The sequence below is a fragment of the Orycteropus afer genome, unplaced genomic scaffold, assembly GCF_000298275.1.
Source record: "Orycteropus afer afer isolate SDZICR_OR568_19922 unplaced genomic scaffold, OryAfe1.0 scaffold00074, whole genome shotgun sequence".
Lineage (NCBI taxonomy): Eukaryota > Metazoa > Chordata > Mammalia > Tubulidentata > Orycteropodidae > Orycteropus > Orycteropus afer.
The window spans coordinates 11,876,446-11,884,530 of record NW_006921661.1 but is presented as its reverse complement, the minus strand read 5'-3'; positions in this window follow the sequence as shown (position 1 = coordinate 11,884,530).

Here is an 8,085-nt window from a genome sequence, read left to right as displayed (position 1 = left end):
TAGGGAGGATTCCATCCTTTTCTATGTTTTGGAATAGTTTGAGTAGGAATGGTGTCAGTTCTTCTCTGAATGTTTTGTAGAATTCTCCAGTGAACCTGTCTGAGCCAGGTTTTTTTTCTTTGTTGTTGTTGGTAATTTTTTGATGAACTGTTCAATTTCTTCTTTTGTTATGGATCTGCTCAATTTGTCCACATCAGTCTGTGCTAGTTTAGGTAAATGATGTGTTTCTAGAAATCTGTTCATTTGTTCCAGATTTTCAAATTTATTGGAGTACAGTTCTTCATAGTATCCTTATATTGTCCTTTTTGTTTCTGTTGGTTCTGATGTGATGTCACCCATTTTGTTTCTTATTCATGTTATTTGTATTCTCTCCCTCTTTTCCGTTGTTAAATTTTACCAGTGGTTTGTCAACTTTATTGATCTTTTCATAAAAGCAACTTCTGGTCTTGTTGATTTTTTCTATTGCCCTTCTATGTTCTGTTTCATTGACTTCTGCTCAAATCTTTATTGTTTCCTTTCTTCTGGTGACTGTAGGCTTTTCTTGCTGTTCTTTTTCTAACTGTTGGAGATGTTGGTTTAAAGTGTTGATTTTGGCTATTTCTTCTTTTTGGATGTGTGCATTTATTGCTATAAATTGACCTCTGATCACTGCTTTGCTGTGTTCCAAAGATTTTGGAATGTTGTGTTTTCATTCTCATTTGATTCAAGGAATTTTTTAATTTCAATTTCTATTTCTTCTCTTACCCAGTCATTCTTAGGGAAGGTGTTGTTCAGTTTCCATGTGTTTACTCTTTTTCCATTGATCTTCCTATTGTTGATTTCTAATTTGATAGCATTATGATCTGACAAGATGCTTTGCAGTATTCAATGTTTTTAAATTTATTAAGGCTTGCTTTTTGCACTAATATATTGTCTATCATGGAAAATCTTCCATGTGTATGGGAAAAGAAGGTATATTGTGCTGTTGTTAGGTGAAATTCTCCATAGACGTCTATAAGGTCAAGTGGGTGGATTGTATTGTCCAGTTCTTCTGCATCTTTGTTGAGTTGTTGTTCTATCTTTTATTGAAAGTGGTGTATTAAAGTCCCCCATTATAACTGTGGAGGAATCTAATTGACTTATCAACTCTTTTAAAGTTTGATTTATGCATTTTGGGGCTCTTTCATTGGATCCATAGATATTTATTATGGTTATATCTTCTTGTTCAATTGATCCTTTAATCATTGTATAATGTCCTTCCATGTCTCATATGGTGGTTTTTGTCTTAAAGTCAATTTCATCAGAAATTAATATTGGCACTCCTGCTCTTTTATAGTTGCCATTTGCTTGATATATCTTTTTCCAGCTTTTGATTTTTAGTCTATTTTTGTCTTTGTCTCTAAAGTGTGTCTCTTGTAGGCACCATATTGATGGGTTTTGTTTTCTTATCCACTCTGCAACTCTCTGTCTCTTGAGTGGTGCATTTAATCCATTAACATTCAGTGTAATTATTTACTATTTACAAGTATGAATCAGTTGCTGTCATTTTGTTGTGTGTTTTTTCATGGTGTCCCTGGTTTCTATGTTCCATATTATTTTCTGTGCTGAGCTCATTATGTTTATGAATCGTGTTATCATTTTCTTTGTTGCTGTTGTTTTCATATTTGCTGGATACTTGTGCTTGTCCTCTTTTTTATTGTGATGTGAAGGTTTATCATTTTTCTCTGAGGTTACCCTGCGATTTATAATTTTTCCCCAAGATTAGAAGAGTCCATTCTATCTTACAACTCTCTTGACTTCCTCACCATTTAGAAGTTCTGTAACTACACAGTATTTTCTCTCTTTTTGGTTTGTAGTTGTCCTCACTTGCAATTGATGTCTCTGGTTCCCTGTTTACAATCTTGTAAGGTTATTTTACTTTGGACATGTCCATAGCTGTTATATGGGTTATATCATCTTGTATTAATGGTCAGTTGTTATTTGCTATTTTTGGTTCTCTGTTCAAAGGACTTCCTTTAGTATCTTTTTTAAGGTGGTCTGGTTTTAACAAATACCCTTAGCTTCTGCTTATCTGGAGATCTCTCAATTTCACCATCATATTTGAGGAACAATTTTTACAGCTATGTAATTCTATGGCTGAAAGTTTTTCTTTTTCAGGGTTTTATATATACCATCCCATTGTCTTCTCACTTGCATGGTTTCTGCTGAAAAATCAGAGCTTAGTTTTACTGGTTGTTCTTTGTAAGTAACTTTTTGTTTTCCCATGCTGCTTTCAGGATTCTTTCTTTGTCTTTGGTTTTGATGAGCTTGATGATGATATGGTTTGGTGATTTTCTTTTGTGTTCTATCCTGGTTGGGGTTCATGGAACTTCCTGAATGGATATATTCTCATCTTTATCAGATCTGGGAAGTTATCCTCCAACAAATCTTGGTCAATTTTCTCAGTGGTTTTATTTTTCTTTTCCTATTCTGGAATTCCACTGACATGTAGGTTATTCCTTTTGATTGTATCCCACATGAACCTTAGCTTTCTTCATTTTGTTTTGATTTTTTTTTTTCAGATTGATCCTTTTTCAAAGATGTATTCAGGTATTTGTTTTCAATCTCATTAATTCTGTCTTCCATTGCATCAATTCTACTCCTTTGCCCTTTCTATATGTTATCTATTTCTGACAATTTAGTATTAATCTTCTGGATTTCTATCTGTAGATTTAGAATAATTTCTAATTTTTCATTCATTTTCTCATTTTGTTCTTGTGTTTTCTTCCAACATTCTTCTACACTTTTGTCTGTGTTTTCCCTGATCTGTCTCTCAATCCTTTGAAGATACCTAAATATAATGCTTTTGGATTTCTTATCAGAGAGTTCCAATGTTGCTTCTTCCTCAGGGATGTGTTCTGGGTCTGTATCCTGCTCCTTTGTTTCTACCACTTTCTCTTGCTTCTTGTGTGGATTGTGATGGTCTGTTTTCTCTGAGACATTGTGACATTGTTATATTTAAATGTCTGTTAACTGTTTGTGAAAACCAGCCAAGGGTGAGTCAGGTTCTTCTTGGTGATTGTTTTTCATTGGCCCATTGGTGGAGAAGGAAGTGGTAGCTCTCACTCAGTAAGTGAAGTCGCAGGAGTTGTGGGTCTAGTTGTCATATGGGGACTGTTGGTGTCTTCCACTCAGATGAAAATAACAATTGAATAACCATCAAAAAAGCAAAAGCAAATTGACAAAAAATACACCATGTAATCACACAGGAAAAGTAACCAAAAAGAATATGGGAAAAAGAAGAAGAAGAAAAAAAAAAAAAAACCTGCAATGTCTGGGGAGAGGGCAATAAGAGAAAAAAGGTAGAGAAGGAGAATGATGATGAAAACAATGGAAAAAAAAAACTAAGAAGAAAGACAAGGAACAGGTTAACCACGAGAAAGAGAAAAAAAATTGCAACCAAGGACAGGGAAAAGAAAAAAGCTGAAAACTAGAATCTGGGAGGGGAAGAATAAAGAATAGTAAAAAGGTCAAAAGTACTACTACTAATGGTAGTTTTAAAACAGACAAATACAAACAAACAGAAAAATGAAAAAAGAAATTGGGGGAGAATGGAGCAGGGCACTCAGGCTCCATCCGAGCACACAGACTGGGATGGAATTCCTCCCAGGCAGAAAGTGGTTGGGAGTGAGGGATGGCTGTACCTCTGTTCACCAAGAGGGTGTGGAGTATAAGAGTAACAAGGGGAATGTTGCACCTTTCCAGTCATGTGGGTCCCGAAAGTCCTTGGGGTTCCCGGCAAGTGGAGCCTGTTCTTAAGTCCCTGGAATCTGGGAGAATGCTGTTACCTTAAATATCCAACATGTTCAAACCACATGTAAATATTCAAAATGGCTGCACCTTCTGGACAGACAAAAGTCCACAGCTCAGCCCACCTTCCTCTTCACTGCTTCCCCTTTTATTCCCAGCCACCAGAGCATTCCTCCATGCAGTCCCTGGCTAATCGGGTCTATTTTTAGGTTAATTTTAGATCCTACCACCACTTGGCAATATCCAAGCTGTCTGTATTGTCAGGATCACTACCAGACTGCAGCTCCATATGTCTCCCTTTTTGGTGTTTTCATGCAAATTCTTCTGCTAGTTGGAGTTTAGTCCACTTCTATATCCTTCCCTTCAAGCCTTAGTGGTCCAGGATTATCTTCTGTATCTGTGTAATTTGTTCCCCTTTTCTTTGTTGAAGAGGATCTGTGTAGTCTTTCTGCCTATTCTGCCACCTTACTGGAACTCTTATTTTCTTGAAATCTTGTTGCAATCTATGGGCTAGGATTTTGTTGAAGATTTTTACATCTATATTCATGAGGGATATTGGTTGGTAGTTTTCCTTTTGAGTGATGTCTTTGCCTAGTTTTGGTATCAAGGCTATGCTTGCTTCATAAAATGAATTAAGGAGGATTCCATCCTTTTGTATGCTTTGGAATATTTTGAGTAGGATTGGTATCAGTTCTTCTCTGAATGTTTGGTATCATTCTCCAGTGAAACATTTTTTGGGGGCCAGGACATTTTTTTGTTGGTAATTTTTTTGATGACCTGTTCAATTTCTTCTTTTGTTATGGATCTATTCAACTTTACCACGTCGGTCTGTATTAGTTTAGGCAAGTGGTGTGTTTCTAGAAAACTGTCCATTTCTTCCAGATTTTCAAATTTGTTGGAGTACATTTCTTTATAGTATCCTGATATTATCCTTTTTATTTCAGTTGGTTCTGTTGTGATGTCACCTATTTCATTTCTTATTCATGTTATTTGTATTCTCTCCCTCTTTTCCTTTGTTAAATTTGCCAGTATTTTTTCAATTTTATTAATCTTTTCAAAAAACCAACTTTTGGTCTTGTTGATTTTTTCTATTGTCTATTTTCTGTTTCCTTGATTTCTCCTCAAATCTTTATTATTTCCTTTCTTCTAGCTACTGTATGCTTTTCTTGCTGTTCTTTTTCTAATTGTTGGAGATGTTGCTTTAAAGTGCTGATTTTTGCTTTTTCTTCTTTTTTGATGTGTGTATTTATTCCTATAAATTGGCCTCTGATTACTGCTTTTGCTGTCTCAAAGATTTTGGTATGCTGTGTTTTCATTCTCATTTGATTCAAGGAATTTTTTAATTTCATTTTTTATTCTTCTATTACCCAGTCATTCTTAAGGAGGGTGTTGTTCAGTTTCCATATGTTTGCTCTTTTTTCTGTTCATCTTCCTATTGTGGATTTTTAATTTGATAGCATTATGATCTGAAAAGATGCTTTGCAGTATTTCAATGTTTTTAAATTTATTAAGGCTTGCTTTGTGGTCTAACAGGTGATCTATCCCGGAGAACATTCCGTGTGCATGGGAAAAGAATGTATATTGTGCTGTTGTTGGGTGAAGTGCTCTGTAGATGTCTATAAGGTCAAGTTGGTGAATTGTATTGTTTAGCTCCTCTGCATCTTTGTTGAGTTTCTCACGAGTTCTGTCTTTCATTGAAAGCGGTGTATTAAAGTCTCCCAGTGTGATTGTGGTGTCATCTATTTGCCTTTTCAGGTCTTTTAAAGTCTGATTTATGTATTTTGGTGCTTTTTCATTGGGTCCATAGATATTTATTATGATTATATCTTCTTGTTCAATTGCTCCTTTAATCATTATATAATGTCCTTCCTTGTCTTATATGGTGGTTTTTGTTTTAAAGTCAATTTCATCAGAATTTAATATTGTCACTCCTGCTCCTTTTTGATTGCCATTTGCTTAATGTATCTTTTTTTCAACCTTTGATTTTTATTCTATTTTTTTTTTCTTTATCTCTAAGGTGTGTCTCTTTTAGACAGCATATCAATGGGTTATGTTTTCTTATCTCCATCTCTTGAGTGGTACATTTAATCCATTAACATTCTGTGTGATGATTGGCAAGCATGAATTGGTTGCTGTCATTTTGTTATGTGTTTTTCATGGTGTTCCTGGTTTCTTTGTTCCATATAATTTGGTGTGCTGAGCTCATTATGTTTATGAATCATGTTATCATTCCCTTTGTTGCTATTGTTTTAATATTTGCTTAATATTTGTGTTTGTCCTCTTTTGTATTGTGATGTGAAGGTTTATCATTTTTCTGTGAGGTTACCTTATGATTTATCATTTTCTCTCTGAGTTTAGAACAGTCCATTCTATCTTGCAACTCTCTTAACTTCCTCACCATTTAGAAGTTCTGTAACTACACTATTTTTCCCCTCTTTTTGATTTGTAGTTGTCCTCATTTGCCAATTGATGTCTCTGGGTACTTCCATAGCTGTCTTGGTTTCTGGGTTATGTCATCTTGTGTATTAATGGTCAGTTATTGTTAGCTATTATTGGTTCTCAGTTCAAAGGACTCCCTTTAGTATCTACTGTAAGGTTGGTCTGGTTTTAACCAATTCCTTTAATTTGTGCTTATCTGGAAATCTCCTACTTTCACCATCATATTTGAGGGACAATTTTGCCAAGTATATAATTCTTGGTTGAAATTTTTTCTCTTTCAAGATTATATATATACCATCCCATTGTCTTCTCACTTGCATCTTTTCTGCTGATAAGTCCTTTGTAAGTAACTTTTCACTTTTCCTATGCTGCTTTCAGGATTCTTTCTTTGTCTTTGGTTTTGATGAGTTTGATGATGATATGTTTTGGTGATTTTCTTTTGTGGCCTATCCTATTTGGGCTTTGTTGGACTTCCTGAATGGATATAGTCTCGTCTTTCATCATATCTTAGAAGTTCTCTTCCAACAAATCTTGGACAATTTTCTCAGTGGTTTTGTTTTTCTCTTCCTGTTCTGGAATTCTGATTACAAGTGAGTTATTCCTTTTGATGGTATTATACATGAACCTTAGGCTTTCTTCATTTAATTTTTATCTTTTTTTCTGATTGATCCCTTTCCAGAGAAGTATTCAGGTATTTGTCTTCAATCTCATTAATTCTCTCTTCCATTGATTCAATCTTACTCATTTGCCCTTTCAATGTGTTATCTATTTCTGACAATTTAGTATTAATCTTTTGGATTTCTATCTGTAGATTTCATATGATTTCTAATTTTTCATTTATTTTGTCATTTTGTTCTTGTATTTTCTTCCAAAATTGTTCTAGGGTTTTGTCTGTGTTTTCCTTAATTTGGTCAGTGTTTTCCTTGATCTGTCTCTCAATCTTTTGAAGATACCTAAATACAGTTCTTTTGAATTCCTTATCAGGGAGTTCCAATGCTGTTTCTTCCTCACGGATGTGTTCTAGGTCTGTATCCTGCTCCCTTGTTTCTACCACTTTATCTTCCTTCTTTGTGTGGACTGTGATGATCTGTTGTCTCTTAGATATTGTGATGTTGTTGTGTTGAGATCTCTGTTAACTGTTTGTGAAGAGCAGTTAAGCATGAGTCAGGCTTTTCTTGGTGGTTATTTGTTGTGGGCCAGTTGGTGTAGAATGAAATGGTGGCTCTCTTTCAGTAAGTAAAGCTGCAGGAGGTGCAGGTGTAGTTTTGTTGTATGGACACTGTTGCTGTCTCCCACTCAGTCCGGCTAAAACAATAATCAAATAACCATCAAAAAAGTAAATGCTTTGGACAAAAAAACACACCATGTAAACACACAGGAAGAATAATTAAATGAAAGAGAAAAAAATCTGGGGAGAGAGCAATAAGAGGCAAAAAAGTAGAGTAGGAGAATAATGAAGAAAAAATATGAAAAATTCATAAAGAAAAACACAGAATGGGTTTAACCATGAGAAAGAAAAAAATGAGAACTAGGAACAAGGAAGAGAGAAAAATCTGAAAACTAGAACCTGGGAACGGAAGAATAAAGAATAATAGTACAAAGAGCAATAATAATAATAATTTTAACTCCTTGAGGACTAAGGTGCACCTGACAAAAACCATGATATTTTCAATCACCTCATGTGCATGTGAGAGCTAGACAATGGATAGGGAAGACCAAAAAAGAGTTGATGCTTTTGAGTTGTGGTGCTGGCAAAGAATGCTGAAAGTATGTGGACTGCTAAAAGAATTAACATATCTGTCCTAGAGGAAGTGCAACCAAATGCTCCTTGGAAGCAAGAATGGCCAGACTTCGTCTCACCTACTTTGGTCATGTTGT